Source organism: Equus caballus, chromosome X (assembly GCF_041296265.1).
Source record: "Equus caballus isolate H_3958 breed thoroughbred chromosome X, TB-T2T, whole genome shotgun sequence".
NCBI classification, from domain to species: Eukaryota; Metazoa; Chordata; class Mammalia; order Perissodactyla; family Equidae; genus Equus; species Equus caballus.
In genome coordinates, this window is record NC_091715.1 from 128,787,296 (window position 1) to 128,809,300 (window position 22,005).

A 22,005-nucleotide genomic window follows, 5' to 3' on the forward strand; every position below is an offset into this window, starting at 1 on the left:
CACGCCCCTCTTTTTGTCCAACTCTCAAATTGAGAGCAGCTGCAAAAATTCCTCAGCAGATGGCCTCCTGAAAAGAAAGGGGTTTCCAACCTCACCTTCATAATCAGGAAGCTTAGTGACCTGGCAGCAGAGAAATGAAGTGCCCTTAACTTTCATCCTACAGCGACAGAAGAAAGAACCCTGCTTGGGGTTGGGAGTGGGAACGTGAAACCAGACGGGGACTCAGAGAGGTAGTGCCTTATGCCTGGGCCTTGGCGAGTGGGCAAGAGTTCCAGAGGTAGAAAGGTAGGAAAGGATATGAAAATCCTGAAAGGGGTGGTTGGGAGTTGTTTGAATTCACTGATGGGACCAATCCTGGGAGGCTGCTATGAGTCACTCTGTTGCTGGTTTTTCGCTGCTCTTCCCAAACGTGTGCAACAGTAACCGTCTTGCCAAGATTGCGAGTGCCAACTTGGTGTCCTTCACACTGTGCCCAGCAAGTACTCCGTGATCCCAGAGATGGCAGGATTCCCCTGAATCGCCGCTCGGAGGTTTCTTCATGTCCATGTCGAAGAGCAAAGGGAAACTCACATCGACCTCTGGGGATGGGAGGAGTGAAGCATGGAAGGCTTCCTGGAAGAGGATGGCACGGAGCTAGGCTTGAAGAGCCTGAGTGATCAAGATTTCCAAAGTCTGAGAAGACAGGAAACTAAGGAAAAGATACGTGAAAAGCCTCGAAGCAGAGCTAGGCGTTGAGGGATGGACATAGAAGAAGAAAGAAAGAACAAGAAGAGCAAAGATTTCAGTCAATAAGCAGAGCCTTGGGACATGAGCGGGGTTTGCGCTCTTGGAGCTGGAGCGAGTGGCCAGTCTCGCTGTCAATCGTCGCAGACCCGCCAATGACGACGTGTGAAGGCGGGGCCAAAGGAACGCTGTCCAGGGAAGCGAAACGCTTGACCGGGCTCTTTAAAACGTGGATTGTGCAGCGCGGCTTCCGTGGACCGTTCCCCTCCGGGATGGGGGAACATGGCGGCTCCGTCTCCTGCTGTCCCCAAAGTGTAAGTTCCCTTGACTTCCTACTTGGCTGTCTGTAGGGTGATTGGAGGGAAGCGGGGGGACGGTGTGTGCTCAGCTCCTCTGACAAGCAGTGTCCCCCGGGCGGGCTTCTGGGTGGACGGCAGAGAAGGCCCCTTAGCGGCGTCCGGGCCCCCGGTGGAGCTTGCGGCAGAACCTGATGGAAGGCTCAGCTCGTCTGCTCGTGGCGATGTGGGCCTTGACCCCCCTGTTGGTGGTCTTCAGGACTGGAGGTGTCTGCAGCTTGGAGAGGAGGAAGGGGCTGGGGCGGAGGGCCGAGTGGCCGTGGGTCCAGGACGGGCCGTGGCCGTTGGCGGCCAGGGAGCGGGTGTGGCCTTTGGTTGTCCAGTGTCGTGGGCTGGAGGCTGGCCCCGGGTGTTTGCGGAAATCCGGGTCCTGTCCGTTTCCGTGAGCCCTTTCGTCAGGGTCGGGATTTCGGTGATTTTCGACTCGGACAGAGGGAGGTGACGCGCTCAGGGAGCGTGTGTGCGAGGGTGACAGCTGGTGGCCCGTGGCCGCCTGTGAGCGCAGACTTGGGTTTCCCTGCCCAGCGTGAGTGCGCGTTTCCTTTCATTGGTTGCTCCCATTTCGGGATGCTCTTCTTCCCGTGCGGCTGAAAAAGAACGACACCCTGATAACGTCGGGGGAAAGAGTGAACAGCCGGCCTGCTCAGCTCGGGCTTGGCTTGTTCCCTGACCCCGCGAGTCCCCTTCAGTCAGCACTGCACGCTGTTTTACGTATTTCTGCAAAGCCCTTCTGGACCTAATGTCATCGCGCTGAGTGGAGAGTGGCCCAGACGCTGTCAGTGTGTTTGCATGCAAACTGTAGTGTTCCCTACGCTTTTCCAGTGTGAAACCCAGCGGTGTGATGGGCGAGCCCTTGTTGCTTCGAGTCCCTGAGGGGCATCACGGCCCCGGGGCTTCTATTGCTGGTTTCATTCTGTAATGTCGTCCGTCCGTAGCGCGGGGTGTTTTTGTCTTCCTCGTGATTTTGTGGCCATTTGTATGTGTTTAATGTGGATTTCAGCTGGGTTTCCTAAGCATTCTTCAAACGATAGTCTCTTCCGTGTGCCCTTTGGGAAGTGATTTGTGCGGCTGAGCACCAGAAGTGTTCCAGTCTGTGTGAAGGCCCCTTAGCCACCCTTGTCAACCAGGACTGGACCCTGCTGGGCACTGAATTTTGCATGTCCTTCCCCATGCGTTTAATGAGGAGGTCCTGACCCTCCCCATAAACGTCCTTTAAATGGTTTCAGGGAAATTTTAATTTACAGAGCTGGAATGTACCCTCTGATAGAGTGTCGTAAGTTTATAATGTAATTGCGTGTTTGACCTGATTTATATTGTTCTATTCTGGTGTTTCTCCGTCTTCCTAACTTTTCTTAAAAACTCAACGTTCTGAGGTCCTCTCCACGTACAGGGCCGAACTTTCAGTTGGCTGAGTCCTTGTTGTTTTACGACAGCGAATGCTCTTAACCGTATGTTGACGTGCGTCCCTGGCCCGGGGTGGGATTGTGTTTTACGGAACAATGGCGTTTGGGGTCATTTTATTCTGTTAAAGATACGTCCTGATCCTTTTCGTAAGCTTTGTGTTAAAGTTTTTCATGTCACCTTCGATTGACAAATGAGGACAAGGTGGTCCTAATTGTGTCTGTGCGTTTTGCTTTACGACACTTAGCGGCTTCAAGCGGTCCGCTAGCCTAATCTTGCATTTTATTTACTGTTAAGGGTTTTTCATACCATTAAAGTTTTGAAATTTTAGCTTTTACGTTTCTTATTTCATAGCTCTAATAAAAATTAAGAAAGGTTTGTTTTCAATGTTAAAAATTCACACGTTGTCGATCTGGCTGAGCGGTGCTGTTTTACGACACTGAATTCCCGGAAGTGCGCCTCACTGGTCAACACTGGAAGTCATTTGGGTTCTTCGGGGATTTCATTTCCAGCAATCGTTGTGTGTTGCGTGTCGCGTTATTCGATTGGGTTCTGTCCTGAGTCTTTTCATGCATTTCCTGTTAAAATCGTGGGGCATTTTCCACTTACAGAGATGGAAATTCACCTCCAGAATGAGTGCTGTTAAGAGGGAATGGCCCTTGCAGGTCATCGGGCATGCTTATGTCTATTACTGGAGGGCAATAATTGTGCATTTATTCCGTTGTCATTTCTTTAAGTGTTGGCCTGGTTCCTCCTTCCCTGGTGTTGTCCCAGAGAAGAAACGTTTTGTGTAGTTTCTATGTCCAGAAAAGCAGGATAGGCCAATTCATGTCCTGACCGGTCTGCCCCAGGACCACTGCTATCCCATCTGTTTGAGGTCCTGGGCCAGACTGCGAGTACCATTGCCCCACCCCCACGTCAAAGGGTGCTGTCCTTGCCTCTTTGCACACAAGTGCTGACTGTGCCTTAGTGGCTCAAAGTGTTACAATGTCGGGTTAAGAAATCGACAGTGCCCGTGTGTTTATCCTCATGCCTCCGTCCTGCGACATCCACTGTGTATTCAAGGGGAGAATTAAATTAAAGGAACATTGTTGTTTTCCTCAAAATCCTGAGGACACTATCGCCTGACAGTAACCTCAGAATTGTCAAGGAAAGCAACTACTTCCTCTGCATAATGGTGATGGTTGAGTTGGCTTATGAGCCTTCTTGCAGGTTGATTCTTGATACTGACTTGAATTATGTATGTTAGCTCATGTAGAGATGATTTAATGACTTGAATATTGGTGGGGCATTGGTGTTGTCTAAATCCACCTTGATCACATTTAGAAATGGGACAGATGTATTGCTGGTATTTGCTTTACTGGTTGTATTGCTGGTCTTCCTTTATCTGCGCAGTTGGTACTGGCAGGAATACCAACTTCAGGAATTGGGACACTCACTCACCTCGCCGGTGAGTCCTGCCTTTTCAGGCAGAGCCCCAGACCTGGATCAATACCTACGTGTGGAATGAAGGTGCTTTTAATCCGTGCCCATGGCCCATAGTACAGTAGGACGTATTGCAAATTAAGAGCAAATTCCCCAATCTGTGTATTTCCAGATGTCCAGTTGTTTCCGTTGTTTTGTCCTCAAAGACCTATGTTCGATATTGGATGGTAGTAACGTTATGTACTATATGAAATTCTTCATGAAATTGTTCTGAATTCAGTTAGCTCATGCCTAGTTTTAGCAGTCTTTGAACTTAATCTTTTACCAATTACTGAGACTAATATAACGACCCAGTTGTCTAATGTGCATCTCATGGTCTATTAAGTAGAAGACAGAACCCATGTGAATGTATTGTTACCCGTAATCTTGCGTGGCATGTAAGTGTCAGTAATTGGGAACACAGTGAGAGCAGGCACACATTCCAAAGGTTTGTTACCATCCTTTTATGTGTGAGTCAGTTCCCTTATTACTGAAGAGAAAAAATGGAGTTGGGAGACCCGGCCCCCCCCCCCCCCCGCCTTCTAGCCAGTCACTGGTCACACCTGTCAACATAATGTTGAGTGAATCCCATCCGTGTTTGAGTAAAGCGGGATGAACCCTGGTTCACTTGCAGGGGCAATGAGGCCTCTAAAGCAGTGGTCTTATCTTGTGGTTTGACTCATGGAGCGCCTGTCTGACAGTGTCTTTCACTCTTTTGGCCTAGCTCACACAAGGTGCGTGAGTGGGTCCTCTGGCCTCACCGACCATTTTCAGAAATTTCTCAGGATAAGGGAAAGAACCAGTTCGCCTGAGCCGCTTGACTTATATGAGTTGGCAAGTAAACTGTTTTTCCTGCAGTTGTGCTGGGCTGTCCACCCAAAGTCAAGTCTCCTTGCAGATTTCTACCATCACCATCCCCTTCAGGACCTGTGATGGCAAAGTCCAGTCCAGGTCATCCTGTGGGCCTGTACGGAGAAGAGAGTGGAACTGGAACCAACTGTCAAGAGCAGGCAGACAAGTAAGTGCCATCTCGTGTGATGGGAGGCCACAGGTGTTGGGGGGAGGGTAGCACTGATCTCCTGTTAGCTGTAGCGCTATTTCAGATGGTGTGGAAATCCCTATCCTGAGTGTCTAAGAGGGGAATTTCCGGGAACGTCGGGGGCACTCCCTGGGCACTGCTTATGAACCCCTTGGCTGAGATGCTAGGTCTACCACCAATTCTTGACTAGTCAGTGGCATCTTTTTCCAGTCCCTATTGGTGTTCCTCTGTTTCCTGTGGGTGCCACTGTTACAGACACCTTGACTTTATTAGACTGTCAGATTTCAAAAAGAACCGATGTTGACATTTTCACGTCAAGGTTTTGATCTGTCTTATCCTTTGGAAAACCTTTGCCAGACCAGGCAGAAGCAGGATGGACTAGATGGGACGGTCAAACACAACCTTCAGGAATCCAAAGATTGTGGGAGATTGCTCATGTGCTTTTTATCTCGGGTGTGAGATCGTGGATTTGGATGTGATTTAAGACCGGGTCTAAGTGGGAAACGGGGGAGAAGGTGAGACCCGTCCACCAAGTGGGTGCCAGACAATGGCAATCTGCCAGTCTACCCCGGTTGTGGGTGGGTGAGCATTTATGTAGCAGTGGTCCTGCAGGCATAGTCTAGCAATTGAAGTAATGAATAGGTCCGTACTTGTTCACGCCCTTACCCCTCCGAACATTGTTGGCCACTTTGTTGCCTAGCAGATGTTGCTGAGACCAGACGTTGTGTTTCGTGGACAATAGATTTCTGGTATCTGAGTGAGAAAGACCCTTGGCCCTTTCTAGCTCTCATCTTTGAGCTTGAGTTTCCACAGATGGAGATGGGGAGCACACCTTGCTATCAGGTATGTTGTGAGAATCAAGTGTGATGATCCTTGTAAGTGCTCGGCATGCAGCGGGTCCTGAAGGAAGTAGCTGAGCACTTCCAGAATCCATAGATTAGAGCAGACCCTTGTGGCTTGGTTGAGGTCCTCTCCCTCCCTGTGAGCCCCCGCTTCCACTTCAGTTCTTGAGACCCTAGGCATCATTTCAACGAAATGTTTTGTTTCCTTTCACAGGACCAGCAAATTTCCTCAGCGATTCCTTCCATCTCTCTAGAAACCAACTTCTCTACTTCTCCTGTGATGCCAGGGGAAAGCCGGGCAATTCGGACTTTGCCTTCTCTGAGCTGCAGTCTTTCCGGCCAACATGGACACCTTTCGTCAAAGCTGATGTGGCTCAGCACCAAGTTCAGGCTGGAGGCTTCTTGTTCACTGGCAGTGCCACCAAGATCTCCTCTGTTCCCTGTCTGTATAAAGTCACTTGTTTTCTGGGGGGTGGTTAATTTGTTGAAACTTAAGTGAAGAGTTTGGGTAATTGGGAGGGAGTTCTTGATACAAATCTGCACTAGGTAAGGTGCGTTCCAAGACGCTTCTGCCCTTTAGTCTCATGGATGGCTCTGGTTCCCGGTTCCTCTATTGCTTTATTGGCACAGGTTTCATCCAGAAGGTCGCATCACAGAAGCTGAAGTTCACTCACCAAGGGTGAAAACAATCCACATTTCTTTGTGAGTAGAGACTAAAGTATGTTGCCTTTATGCAGCCCACTGACACTTCAAAGTCATTACTGATCCTTCTGATTGGTTGGATCACATAAGATTTGCAGAAGATAGGGGTCATTATGTTGTCTGCCCAGTGAAAACCTGAGACCTGAGATACTTAGAAATACCTGTGCTCAAGCCCATGTTCCTTCACCAAGTGACATGACAGTGACCATCACTGGCCTGGTTGCTAGTCAAAAACTCAACTTGTGAAACTTAACCGTAACTGCGATGCCTTCTTCCCCTTCCACATACACTAGGGCCCACTGCCCAGGACATTCATTTGAGCTCCCTTCATGGCGGGAGGGGTGCGAAAGACCTAGATGAATGGTTTCAGGGTCAATCTGCTGAGTATTGGCACTTGAAAACAAGTGACGGCTTTGAGGATTCCAAAAGAGTGACTCTAATTGATGACATTCTCAAAATCAAGACTCTCAGGGAAAGAGAAGCTGATCGGGTTCTCTCCCAGGAGTTCGTTCTGAGGCGAGCCATGTCACTCACCCAGTGAGACATGTACTCATGAATGTCTGCTCACTCCTGGGAGTGTTAATGTGCTGTAGCTTTTGGTGTGAAGTATTCCATGTCAAAGTCGCGTTTGCCATATGTATTTTTTCATTCCTCTTGTTGCTGTGGGGGTTGGAAAGAGAAGGGATTATATTGGACCCCTTAAGGGTAGGCTCCTGAAATGGAGTGTATTCCTTGTTATACTGGTTCCCTGTTCTGTGCAAAATGTCTATGGCGGAATAGTATTCCATTGTATGTATGTACCACATTTTCTTTACCCACTGATCTGTTGATGGACACCGAGCCTGTTCCGTGTGTCGGCTGTTGTGAAGAGTGCGCCATTGAACACCGGGGTGCAGACACGGCTTTGAGACAGTGATTTCGTTTCCATTGGCTGTACACCCAGGGCTGGGATTGCCGGATCATGGGGTGGCTCTCCTTTTACTTCTTGAGGAACTTGCATACTGTTTTCCATTGTGGCTGAAGCAGTTTACATGGGGGAACACTTCTTGAACTAAAGAGATTTCGTGACTGGTTCTCCAGCCACTTCTGATTGTCTGTTCTCTTGAGGAGAAGAATGATGGAGGTTGGAGGCTCTGGTGGGGAAGGGGGTTCTGTGATCAGGAAAGATGGAAGGACTAACTCCTTGCTTCCGGTGCTTGAAGCCTAGAGCTGGGAAGGGGGCTGGACAGAGTGTCCTCTGTAGAGCTGCTCTCAGAGCAGGAGGACAGAGCAGAGAGGAGGGTATGCGCCCTCAGTGTCAAAGGCGTGTTGGCCTTTGTATGTTCCAGAGTGCCTCCTGCCCGCTGGCCCATCCATGGCACTACCAGGGATCAGCATGGCTGGAGGATAAAAGATAACAATGCAGATGGTTGAGTGTGACATGAGAACATACGGCCCTCTGGCCAAGATGAAATTTTGACGATGGGGACTGTTGCTGACTTGTGCAATAGGAGTATTTTGGACTTTGCTGCTGAGGAATGCTTTGCTGTTTCTGCCTGATTCTGTGCACTGACTTAGCCTGTGAATAATGGCTCGAGGAACATTGGCTCTTTGCCCTCCTACGTTGTTGTGTAGTACATTAACATGAGGGAGTCTTCTGAGAGAGAACTGCTGTTGTCTCTGGGGAATAATCGCTCTTGGTTGAGGTGCCCAGTCACTCTTTCGTATTGTTGATGAGCTGTGTCCCCATGGAGAGAATGATGAAAGCGAGCTGCTGTTGCTGCTGTTATATTTCCACAAACCACGCTGACACTTCTTCCTTCCACCATCACATGACTCAGTTGCCTTTTTCAAGTCGCCCAAAAAGCGCATGATGGCAATGGCCGAATGTGGGGTGTGGGAAATTCTGGGTCCCTGGGGAGAAATTGGCCGTGGCCCGCCGTCAGGCTTGCGTGCTCTGACATGAAGGTGCTGAACAGAATGTCGTCCACCATGCAGGGCGATGGCATCTTAGGAGTCATTAGGGATGCTGAATTTCTGGATGGGAGTTGGGCTGGAGCTTTAGCCAAGCGTTACCATGTGAGCTGTCGGCACTCTTCCGCTGAGTACACTCTGCACATTGGTAGGAAGAGGAGAGTCACTGGGCCCTGTCCATGAACAGTAGATGAGGCCGTGGACATTTAGATCCTCATGGGTGTGTGCCGATAAGGCTGGATGTCCAGGAACGTGCCTGGCGAGCTCTCCAGGCTGGAGGATTTTGCCCTCCTATTCTTCATTGCTGAATAGGACAGCATGTAGTCAGTGGCTCTGGCTGTCCCTTCCCCTGTTTCTGTGAGAAGGTGTTGCTGCTTGGTGGTCAGCCCCTCTGCCCCTTTGGTCTTCTCACAGGGGTGGTGATGTTGCCTCGAGGGGACGTTGTGTGCACTCTCAGGGAAGTGGGTGCTGTCCACAACGGTGAGGGGCGTCGGCACAGGGTTGGGTGCTGCAGCTATGGAGGGGCAAGAGGGTGAGGACAGTCGCAATTAGAGGAGAGGAGACCCCCTCTGTGTTTCCTATTTCAGGCTTTTGATTTCTCCGCATTGGTGAAGTCTGGGGCTGGCACAGAAGTACCTAGCGGAGATATGACGACACTCTGAGGGTAGGAGGAAAACTTGAGAGTGTGGAGGACAAGGGACTTTGGTGCGACAGTCGTGAAGGGCATGGTGGGCGCAGGGCTGTGTCTCGTGTCCCCTATGTGCCTTCTCCCACACCACCTTAGGGTCAGCATAGCGGTGGGACAGGAGGTCACAGTGGACACTGATGGACATGCTGTGAGAAAATATGGCTCCCTTGTCAAGTTAAGACGTTTATTCTGCCAACAGGGTTTTACTTTCCATTTTCCCAGGGAACTGAGTGTTTGTCTGCAGGTGGAGTCAGAGGGTTGATCTCTGTGTGTTGTGACACACAGCAGGTGACATGACACTTGGTAGGAGGAGAGGACTCAGATGGTTGTCTCTGGTGAATAATCGCTCTTGGTAGAGGTGCCCAGTCACTCTTTCGTGCTGTTGATGAGTTGTGTCCCCATGGAGAGAATGATGAAAGCGAGCTGCTGTTGCTGCTGTGATATTTCCACAGACCACGCAGACACTTCTTCCTTCCACCATCACATGACTCAATTGCCTTTTTCAAGTCCCTCAAAAAGCGCATGCCGGCAATGGCCGAATGTGGGGTGTGGGAAATTCTGGGTCCCTGGGGAGAAATTGGCCGTGGCCCGCCGTCAGGCTTGCGTGCTGTGACATGAAGGTGCTGAACAGAATGTCGTCCACCATGCAGGGCGATGGCATCTTAGGAGTCATTAGGGATGCTGAATTTCTGGATGGGAGTTGGGCTGGAGCTTTAGCCAAGCGTTTGCATGTGAGCTGTCGGCACTCTTCCGCTGAGTACACTCTGCACATTGGTAGGAAGAGGAGAGTCACTGGGCCCTGTCCATGAACAGTAGATGAGGCCGTGGACATTTAGATCCTCATGGATGTGCGCAGATGAGCCTGGATATCCAGGAATGTGCCTGGTGAGCTCTCCAGGCTGGAGGATTTTGCCCACCTATTCTTCATTGCTGAATAGGACAGCATGTAGTCAGTGGCTCTGGCTGTCCCTTCCCCTGTTTCTGTGAGAAGGTTTTGCTGCTTGGTGGTCTGCCCCTCTGCCCTTCTGGTCCTCTCACAGGGGTGGTGATGTTGCCTTGAGGGGACCTTGTGTGCACTCTCAGGGAAGTGGGTGCTGTCCACAACGGTGAGGGGCGTCGGCACAGTGTTGGGTGCTTCAGCTATGGAGAGGCAAGCGGATGTGGACAGATGCAGTTTGAGAAGAGGACGCCTCCTCTGGTTTTCCTATATTTCGCTGTTGATTTCTCTCCATTGCTGAAGTCTGAGGCGGGCACATAAGTGCCGAGTGGAGATATAAGCACACTGTGAGAGTGGAATGAAAAATTGAGAGTGTGGGGGACAAGGGACTTTGGTGTGACAGCTGTGATGGGCATCGTGGGTTCAGCGCTGTTTCTCGTGTCCCCTACATACATTCTCCCGCACTACCTTTGGGTCATCATATCTGTGGGCCAGAATGTCACAGTGGACTCTGATGGACATGATATGAGATAATATGGCTCCCTTGTCCAGTTAAGATGTTTATTGTGGTGACAACTGTCATTTTCCGTTTTCCCAGCGAACTGAGTTTGTCTGCAGGTGAAGTCAGAGGGTTGATCTCTGTGTGTTGTGACACACAAGAGGTGACATGACACTTGGTAGGAGGAGAGGACTCTGATCCTTTGTTATGGCTAGTTCGTGTGCTGTCCTCTCAAAAGGGTGGAAAGAATGTGCAAATGTGGGCACTCCCGTACCATTTGAATGATCTCCTCTAGACCCCGCGGGATTCGAGTTTGCCCTCTCAGTCCATCGTGCTGACTCCAGGAGCACAGTGTGTGGATTCCCGAGGGTGGCCGGTCAGGCCAGCTCCACGTTGATATTTGCCTTGGCCTTCTGAGCTTCCCTTGCCTCTCCTTCTTCATGCGCAGACCTAGCGTGCTGCTGCTTCTCCACTTCAGAGAACAGCCGTGGGCGCTGTGCAGTGAATCCTGGGGGGAGTCACTGCCTTTCTCAGTGTCCCCCAGCAGTCAGACACAGCGGCCTTCCAGAGTGCCGAAAGGCCCGTGGTCGAGCCAGCTCTCGGATCAACTGGGGGACTGTTGTCGTGGGGGCGTTGCTGAGCTGCCGTGTGTGAAATATGGTTAAAGCCGGGGACCACGCAGCTGGGCCAGTTCTCCAGAGCCCAGGAGAGATGGGCTGGGTACTGAAAGATTTGCTATATGGGTAAATGCTATGTTGTATTCTTATCCCCCTTAATAATATTTAATATTATTAAGTATTAATAAGTACTTGGAATGAAAGTAATGGAGAAAGTAGGTGAAGTAAATCTCTGGAGAGGATAGAAATGTTTATGGCATATAATGTGGTCATGTTTCCCAGATGTATACTTAACTCCAAACTCATTAAGTTGTATACCTTTAATATGTACTGTGTCTTGTATGTCAGTCACACTTTCATACCTCAATAAAGTTGTTTAAAATAATAATAATAAAGACCCGCGCATGATTATATATGAGTGCTCACCCCGAGGACTTTTTAAATTTTAGAACTGCAGGGAAGATTGCTTCTACATCGATAAACAGGTAATACGGTCTACTGTGTCTCTATTCTTATTTTGCCTTGAATTTTCCACTTATATGTAGCATTGGCATTGGCCGTGTATAAGGACAACCTTTAGTCCATACGGTGTTGAGTTTCATGGACTGAGGTGAACTGCAGAAGGTTGACTCCAGGAGTGGCCCTGTGACACCAACTATTTGTCATGTGACCAGATATTGACGTCAGAGTACTGTGACTTTGGGATTAGCTTGGGCTTTGGGTTGTTTTCCTTGTTTACAATATGTGCTTTTGTGCTTACTCAAGAAATCTTTTGAAGTATTTTTCATATGTGGACGTGTCCAAATATGTCTGTCTTATATTTGTATTCTACAGGGTGATGGCCGAGGTCTCTGGCTGATTGGTCTCTCCAGGAGGCACCTTTTCTCTAAGACCTTCCCTCACCCCTGTTTACTGTGTGACTGAGTTCCCCGGCCATAGGTGTTTGGTTTGATACTTTTCAGTTTATCCTGGTGAGCTAATCATACTTTTGTTACATTTAGAGTTTGAGACTAGATCCCAAGCATGAGTGGAAGCCTGCAAATAATCATTAATATCCTTTCACTGCAGAGCATATAATTTAAAAGACATAGTGTTGAGTTTCCCTGAGCAATCCTCATTTCTGTGTCTTTAAAATATGTTTGCTCTTAAATTTCTTGCATTCTATGGAACGCTTACGTTATTCCAATAAAATTTACTTGTTTCAGAAGATCCCACTTGTCGATTCTTTTCTTCACAGTCAACACCCTCAGGTCAAGGGAGCTGTGGCTGTGCCATGTGCATCATCACTTGCACCAGGGCAGAGCTCTGAGCTATAGAATCTGATGCATCAAGGACAGGGGCCTGGTAGCAGGGGAATGAGCCCTCCAGGCCCTGATGGAAGTTCTCCCCTTCGTTAAGCTGGCCCCTCTGTTTAGGGAAGTACTCCCCTACAGGTAGTGGGTAATCTAATGCGTCCCCATGTGGGGTGATCCTTTGAGCCACTTCTTGAAGGCCATCAGCACAGATGTGGGGACTGTAGAGTGGGGGAGATATCCTGATATTTTCAAGGGTAAGGCAGGGTGGGGTAGCCAGCATGCTTCTAGAGAAGATCAGTCCAGAAGTTGTTGGGTTTTTGGGTGTGCTTCTCTTCCTGGAATTTCATGCAGATCTTGGGCTGCAGGTGTCAGCAAGTGTTCTTGTCATCCATTCTAGAGGGACCCAAGCTGCAATGTCTCATATCCTGCCTGAGGGAGTTCACCTGTATGCATAGTTCAAATCACTTCTCTTTTTCTCCACTTGCAACTGGACCTTTATTCATATCCCTTTTCTTATCCTCTCTTGTTTTACAGAGTGAGTCTCACAGTAAACTCCGACCATTTCCCCATTTGGCCCTAGTTCAGCTCAGTGGGTGTGACGCTACCAGAGGCATTGGCTTTTACTCTTTACCAACGACAACCAAATCACATTGCCACTCTGCTCATGACATTCCCAGTTATCACCAGAAGTTCTTGTCCTTGGAGGTGGACCCAGGTCAGGGGATAGCTAGGCCAGCACAAGGCACTTGTGCAGGGTTAGCCTAGGAAACTGGTAGTCCCTGATGTGCAGGCATAATACTTAGTTCTAGCAGGGGACTAGCAAGATGCAGGGGCGGGTCTAATGCGGGCTCCTGGAGGTGGAGTTGGGTCAGAGTTTCCTGGTGGAATCGGTGGGGCGGGGCTGAAGTTTCCCAAGGCAGGCTTTGGATGAGGGCTTGGGACCAGGGGAGGAGCCCAGGATACCTGGTCCCATACACATGGTGAGGGAGAAGCCCACTGTAAGTGGAGAGCAGAGGGTCCAAGTGCTCTGGATGTGAGGATTCCCCTCTGTGCTCACCCTGCGTACCTGCCACTCACTTGCCCTTCCCAGTTCCTCAGTGGACCCTCAGTCTCCTGACGCCCCTCCTGTGAGGCCCTGTGAGCACATTTTCCTGCTTATTTATGCATCTGTCAGCCAGAGATTATTGGCACCCAGGCAGCAGATGTAATTGCTTGGCACGTTAATAGGAAAACCCCAAATATTAGCTAACATAATCCAGAGCAGCATATTTAAAAAATGTAAGGAAGAATGTTAAATTGTTTCTTAAATATTAATGATTCTTAAATGTTAAGAAACCTCTTAATTTGCTATATTAAGAGACCAAAAGAGAATAATCAATATAGAAACTGAAAAACAAACATAAGAGAGGTTGGATGCCTCCAAACATGACTTTATACACGTTCATGTGTAAGAATAAAAGTAATGTGTGAGGAAACAGAGGAGGTATGGACTTAGTTGCTACCCTAGGAGGTGCACATGCTGCTTCAAGAGTTGGAGAAGTTGAGAGCCACCCTTGATGACCTAGTGCTTACAGTTCGGCACTCTCACTGCTTTGGCTGCCTCGGTTCAGTTCCCAGTCTTGGAGCCACACCACTTGTCTGTCAGTTGCCATACTGTGGCAGCGGCTCACATAGAAGAATTAGAAGAACCTACAACTAGAATATACAACTATGCACTGGGGCTTTGGGGAGGGAAAAAAAAGAGTTGGAAAAGTTGAAGGAGTAGACTCAGCTGCAACTAGATGAGCTACAGAGCCAGCTGCTGTCCCATACTAACAAGGTGACAGCAAATTTGCCTCCACCTGCTTGAGTTGCAATAGTACCTGGTGTCCCTATGACCTTCCAAGAGCAAAATATCTCTTGTGGACCTGGCTAACCCAGAATAATTCGCAAGTGAAAATAAAACATTGTAAGTATATGAAACAACAGTTTTCTGACATTGCACATCAAGTAGCCAGCCAGGGTGGTGTTCCCTAAGAGTGAAAAAACACATGAGGTGAACCCTGATTGTCTCAGCTTTCTGTCAGGAGCAAACACCAAACCTGCCTGTTTTATTTATTTATTTGTTTGTATGTTTATGTGTATGTTGGTTTGTTTGTTTATGCTTGCTGATCCAAAATGAAGAGCAGGTGTGAGAAGTCCCCCAAGACTCCCGAAGTTTTCTCTTGGTTCTCGCCCTGCAGGTCCCACCTTTATATTGAGGGTGTTTAAAACACTCCCACCCCTGCCCCCACTCCTAGTAATGTCTGTTTCCCCAGGCCCAGGCCCCCTCCATCCGGTCTGACACCTCTTATTGCCACTTGAAGTCTCTCTGGGGAAGTTAGGGTGGCAGAGTGAACCAGCCCTAAGTACTCCCTGGTCTCTGGATGGTGACAGCTGAGAGAACTGCCAAAAGCTGAGGGAGGACATCATACACTTGGCTAGGCAGCCAGTGGAGCAAGGATCCACGCCACATCTGAATTTTGACAAAGATTCATTACAGAATTCCTATCACAAGCTTGAGAAGGCCATCTGTTGCCACCTGTGGCTGTGCCAGTGCTGACATGGAGTCTGGTTAGTAGTAATACCCTACATGTCATTGACCATCTGCTCATCTAACTCCTTAGTCCCTTACAAGCTGCTCACCACCCAGAACAGTATTTCTGAGAATCTCTAGAAAGAGGGACACACTACGGAGACAGTATACTATTTGGGGTGAGGCTGAGTCTCGCTGGATGGGAGTAGCCTACAGCCTAATGGGAAACCCATTCCTTAACATAGAAAGGGTGATGATAGGGATGTAAATACATTTCCAGCTGCTGTAGGAGACCAGGGAAGGTTCTTTGAGCTCTGCATGCTGAGGAACCCCTCAGGCAGGACATGAGACATTGCAGCTTGGGCCCTTCTAGACGGGATGGCAAGAAGAGAGTTGCTGACACCTGCAGCCCAAAATCTTTATGAAATCTCAAGGGGAGACCAGTGTCCAGCCACCCAGCATGGCACATCTTGAGGTGGGACAGACTGCCGCAGTCTTGTTCTCCTTTCTTGGGAGGCGCGGAATTTTAATGACCATGATGATCAGGTTATTTGATGAATGTTTAAACTATGGCAAGCTGTACAGAGAACATACAATTTTAGTCAACTGGAAATTTTATGCAAGTAGTGGAAAAGGTATTGATATTTTTAAGGGACAATGCCACGAATAATCTTTCACTGACCTGCCTCTCTGGATTCTGCCCTTACTAAGACTTTATAAGACCAGGTAGTGTGGTACAATGAGAAACATTTCAGACTTAAGGGACCAAGATTCTAATGCAGGCTTTACTGGGAATTAACTGCATGCCTGCTGCTTCTGGTTTTGATCCTCATGACTTCTCAACTGGTGTTCTGCAGAACCGTGCTGGTCACTCTATCTCTGCCTTACCCATGAGCAGCAACAGAATATGCCCCACCACCCCTAGAATATCTGAACATGTATTTGGGGTCTTCATGTAGTGGCCAAAAGGATCACTTTTCATAGAAAGGTGACAGATTACCTGCTACCTTTTTTTTTTCAAGATTGGCACCTGAGCTAACATCTGTTGCCAATCTTCCTTTTTTTCCCCTCTTCTCCCCAAAGCCCCCGAGTACATAGTTGTATATTCTACTTGTAGGTCCTTCTGGCTCTGCTATGTGGGATACTGCCTCAGCATGGCTTGATGAGCAGTGCTAGGTCTGCACCCAGGATCTGCACTGGTGAAACCCTGGGCCGCTGAAGCGGAGCGCATGAACTTAACCACTTGGCCACGGGGCTGGCCCCTCTACTACCTTTTTTACCTTAACAAGGAGAGAACTTCAATCTGGCCTGGAGACCCCTCACCTTGACTCAAACCCCTGACATCAGTGCCCCAGATTACAGAGTTCGGAGCTCTGACATTGTACACCCTTGATGACAGAACCACAAGCTTCCTTGATCACACTTGTATACATTGCAAATAATAAAAATCTGCGAGTGGGAGCTTCTCCAACAAACAAATTTTATTAGAACACAAGTATTTTACAAAATCCAAGAAACCAAAGCAACAAAAGGGTGTCACGAGGGTAACTCAGGAGAAATCAACAGTAGGTCTCCTAAGTAAAATTCTCTAAAGAAATGGCATTAGAGAGACTTAGCAGGAAACCACTCAGTCTTGGGGTCTAGTTCAATACTCTGAAATTAATAGGACAAAGACTATAATTGGCTCAACTAGGGTGAGGTAACAAAACAAGTATCAAACCAAGTAGTTATGGCCGGGGGACTCAGTCACACAACCAAGAGAAGGGTGTGTATGCAGTGGGCAGTTCTCAGAGAAAAGGTGCCTGCTGGAGAGACCAACCAGCCTGTGACTACTGCCTTCACCCTGTAGGATACAAATACAGGACATAGATGTTTTGACATAGTTCCATATATAAAATTCCAAGATCCTTTGTGTAAGCACAAATGCATGTATTGTAAACAATGAAAACAATGGAAAGACAAAGACAAACCCAAAGTCACAGCCCCCAAAGACAAAGCAGATCAAATCCATCAAGAGCTGATGATTTTCTAAATAAATGTTTCTTCATTTGCTGTATTTCATTAGCACCATTTCCAGAGATTTTAAATGGCTGGTTTTGAAATAATTTTCACTAATTTCGGTCAGGAGTGGGTCTGTGGAGCTCCTTATATTGCCATGCCAGAAGTAGATCTCTGACTTACCTATTTCAATTCTGTCCTTACAAAGATTTTATAAAACCAGGCACTGTGATGTAATGAGAAACTCTTCAGAGATAAGGGACCAAGCCTCTGATATCAATTTAAACAGGATTTAACTGTGTGCCCACTGTTTTCAGTTCTGGTCCTCCTGACTTTTTTTTTCCACATGAAAATGATCCCATAATCCCATGGCCAACTGACCAGACTGCAATGGGAGTCTGGCTTCCAGTTTGTGGAAATTAATGAGAAACCTTAACTAAGTTGGAGTCGAGAAGGCCTGTGGGGGAACTCACCCCCTATCACACATCCTCAGTTACACCAAACAGGAAGACAGAGATGCTTACATCTTCCTCGGGAAGTAAAACTACCTTCATGAAGGAAGATTTTTCTCCCCACCTGGCAACAGCCCTGCCAATGAGAAACCCCACAGCTCAGCCAATGAGAAGCTGTTGCTGCCCTGAGCTGTTAACTTTCCTCCAATGGACTTTCTTTTAAAACAGCCCTTTCCTACTCTCTCTCTTTCTCTGAAAAAGCAGCTGCCCTCCCTCCTTGGTTTTCTGGATTTGCTTATGGTTTGCGGTAGCTTGCACATCCTAAATTGCAATTCTTTTGGCTATTCTCAAATAAACTTGTTTTGAGGGTTAAATAACTGGCAAATTTGCTTTTTAAGTTGACAGGTTCCATCCCATTGCCTGAAGTTAGATCTGAAGTTACATGCATCTGAAAACACCTGGGCAGCTCTCTACAGAAGAAATGTGTGTGTGTATGCGTGTGTGTATCAGATGGGTATGCTGAAAGCACTCCCACAGAACAGCATTCCTAAGAAAATCTCATAAAAATCTATAATATATAAAGAGAGCAGCAAAGCTTGCTAAAGTTGCTTTCGCTTGGCTATCTCCTGATTAGGTCTGGCTACACAGTCTGATTTACATGGTTGACTTCAGTACGTCCTCAGAGGTAAATAACATGCACTAAATCCACTATGACATTTTCATTCCAAAATCAAACACAGTGAGTCTTCTGTTTCCATATTGTTTTATTTACTTTTTTTTTTAAGTTCTTTCATAGGGGGAAGGGATTTGGGGGTTGATTTTTGTTGTTTTCTTTTTACAAGGATGTGGAGAGCAAAGCAAAAGGAATAGTAGCTTTGACAGTGAGTTGAATCCAAGTATTGGCTGAGAATAGGTGTATGTGTGTGTTTTTAATGACCCTAAGAATGGATATATAAAAATATAAGAAAAATAAATTAAGACTCTAGAAGGCTAATTGTAAACACTGTGTTTTTTAAGGACCAGTTTTTCACTTTTCAGGAAGGTGAGAATATGTCTGAAAATTGTAGTGACTTCAGAAATTCTGCCTGATTCCTTTTGCCATGAGTATACTACTGTTCACTGTAATATTAGTCCCAACTATGTGGTTGAAGCTGCCAATTTGGATGATTTTATATAGAGCCTCAAACTCCATGGCTGCCAAATTCAACTGAAGACCAAAGTTGTGTCTACATGACCAAGTAGAGTTAGAACAAAATAAGCTGGGTGCATTTTTCCAAGGCATGTCTATGTTAGGAGAAGAGGGACCCTAAAAGGCTGGCCTCACTGTTCAAGGAGCTGTCCTAACAATCCAGTGAACTGCGTCAACTCAATAGATACCACCCTAAGAGAGGTCAAGAAAAAGGTTGATTTGCATCAGTTCAAACCAGAAAAAAGTCACAACCTGAAATCTGGTACAGTTATCTTTAATAAAATTTAATAGTGACGATGATATATCGTTTAGCTATTCCAATATATGACTGCTAATAATAATTTTTAAATATCATTAATAAGATAAATCTCTGGGCCAGCCCAGTGGTGTAGTGGTTAAGTTCACATGCTCCGTTTCGACAGCCCAGAGTTCTCCAGTTCGCACCTAGGCGTGGACATAACGCTCCTTGTGAAACCACACTGTGGTGGCATCCCACATAAAGTGGAGGGAGATTGGCAGAGATGTTAGCTCAGTGCCAATCTTTCTCAAGCCAAAAGAAGAAGATTGGCAACAGATGTTAGCTCAGGGCCAATCTTCCTCACAAAATAAATAAATAAATAAATAAAATCTCATTTATAGCACTTCTAAGACTTTTTTCTTTCCAATAAGAATTATTTAAACTCATACTTTTATGTTCATTAGCACAGTCTTGTGTTTAATATTTTGCCCCTGGTTTATTGCACTTATTTATAAGATTACTTCTCATCTTCATAGTAGTTTGTGCTGAGCAACATTAGAAAGAATTGTGTTCATCTACAGAGTATAATGCTCCAACCAACAATTCAAATTATTTATTCAACTTTATTTGAACTTGGAAATCATGACGTCTATATTTCAAGAAGTTTCTCCTGATGATATAGCTGCTTTATCTAGAAATACAACTAAGATGGAAAAAAAAGATAGATACCATCTGAAACTATTGGAACTCAAATGGTGCCCCTCCACCCCAACTCACTAAGTATAAGGGTAACGAAAAATATATATGCTTAGGGCTTTTTATAAAAGCTCTCATTCTCCTTTCCTCTTTTTTTTCTCTTTCCTTTCATTAATACAAAGTTCATTTTACACATAAGAACATAGATTTATTTACAAAAGCACCCTGTGTAATGAATTCTCATCTACTAGGGGTCTGAGAAGATCATCTGGAAGAAAGAGTGTGCATTAGTCAGTAGGTCCCAACAGCTGGCACTGATATACAAGCCTTCTGCCACTCTCCTTTGGATTTTCACTGCTGAGTTATTGCATTTCTAAATACACCATTGCTTCTTTTTTTTTCAATATTTAAACTAAAAAAAAAAGCAGTTCACTCATTTCTCCTGCCCCCCCCCCCAGCAATCATCAATCTAATCTGGTTTGTGTATTTATGAGCTTAGTTTTGTTTATATATATGTATGTTCATACATATTTGATATATTTGTTCATATATCATATATATATACACCCACATAAATATATATATATTAGATTCCACATATAAGAGGAATATATGGTATTTGTTTCTTTGACTTATTTCACTTAGCATAATGCCCTCGAGGTCCATCCATGTTGTCACAAATGGCAAGATTTCATTCTTTTTTTATGGCTTAATAATATTCCATTGTATATATATACTACAATTTCATTATCCATTCATCCACTGATGGGCACTTAGGTTGTTTCCATATCATGACTCTTGTTAATAATGCTGCGGTGAACCTGGGAGTGCAGATATCTTTTTAAATTGCTGTTTCTGTTTTCTTTGGATAAATACTGAGAAGTGGGATTGTCGGATCATATGGTAGTTCTATTTTTAATTTTTTGATGAACTATCATACTGTTTTCCACAATGGCTTCATCAATTTACATCCCCACCAAGAGTGCACAAGGGTTCCCTTTTCTCCACATCCTCACCAACACTTGTTATTTCTGGCTTTTTGATAATAGCCAATCTGACAGGAGTGAAGTGATATCTCATTGTGGTTTTGATTTGCATTTCCCTGATGATTAATGATGTTGAGCATCTTTTCACGTACCTGTTGGCCATCTGTATGTCTTCTTTGGAAAAATGTCTATTCAGAGCTTCTGCCCTTTTTTTCTTTTTGCTTGAGGAAGGTTGTCACTGAGCTAACATCTGTGCCAATCTTCCTCTATTTTGTATGTGGGACACCGCCTGAGCATGGCTTGGTGAGCAGTGCATAGGTCCAGGATCCGAACCCACAAACCCTGGGTCACTGAAGCAGAGCATGCAAACTTAACCACCACACCACTGGACTGGCCCCTTCTGCCCATTTTTAAATCGGATTATTTTTTTGCCATTGAATTGTATGAGTTCTTCATATATTTTAAATATCCCCATATCCCCTTATATGATTTGCAAATATCATCTCCCATTCAGTAAGCTGTCTTTTCATTTTGTTGATTGTTTCCTTTGCTATGTAGAAGCTTTTTTGTTTGATGTAGTCCCACTTGTTTATATTTGCTTTCATTGCTTTTGCTTTTGGTGTCAGATCCTCCTAACTTATTACATGATCTTGTATAGGACCATACTAGTCACCCTACCTCTGCCTTACCCTTAGCAGGGTCAGGAGATTTCCCTCCATACCCCTACAATCCTCGAATAAGTATCTGTGGACTTCATGAAGTGGCCCAAAGGACCACTTCTCATAGCGAGCTATTAATTTACCTACTCCCTTTCTTTCCTTAATAAAGTGTTAAACCTCAGGAATCATCAGTTGTGCAGGGCAGCCTGGGGGACCTGGTGTCACATGGTGGGGCGTTCAGTCTCCTAGCATCAGGGCCTAGTATTGATCCAAAGGGGATAATGAAAAGATGGAGAGAGCATGGGCTTCCTCTAAAACACTAGTATACGTTAGGAAGAATCTCCTCTTGTGGCTTGCCATGGGCTTCATACGGCAACCTGATATGCAGTGCAGCACCCTCATGCCCTGCATCACACTGCCTGGTACACTGGCTTGCATCACAGCCAGTGTGGCCTGCAAAAGTTTCTTCTCCTATAGGGCTGGATACCTTTCATGTACCTAGACACAAAAAATTATCCCTGCATCAGCCACCCCAGCAGCCCCGTTCTGGCTTGGGGATGTCTGAAGTATTTCACAAGCCAATAAAATGGATGAGTACAACAGATCTGAAAATTGCACACTTAGTGTTATTCATAAGACTTTCTGGTTCTCTTTTTGAAAGCAGCTTTTTTATACATACTCATACAGGATGTATGGGATTGGTTTGAAAATAATCTC

The 22,005-nt window shown here is 46.4% G+C and overlaps 1 long non-coding RNA gene across 2 annotated transcripts; it reads left to right on the forward strand.

Annotated features, from left to right (window-relative positions):
• Positions 1-1,444: 1,444 nt before the first annotated feature.
• LOC102147668 (uncharacterized) lies at positions 1,445-11,616 on the forward strand. 2 transcript variants are annotated; one of them, XR_011434672.1, is made up of 3 exons: positions 1,445-4,962; positions 5,684-5,826; positions 6,040-11,616. It is a non-coding gene; the product is annotated as an uncharacterized lncRNA (long non-coding RNA). The 2 variants fall into 2 exon arrangements; XR_002805572.2 differs by having other exon boundaries at positions 4,669-4,962; positions 5,687-5,826.
• Positions 11,617-22,005: the final 10,389 nt, after the last annotated feature.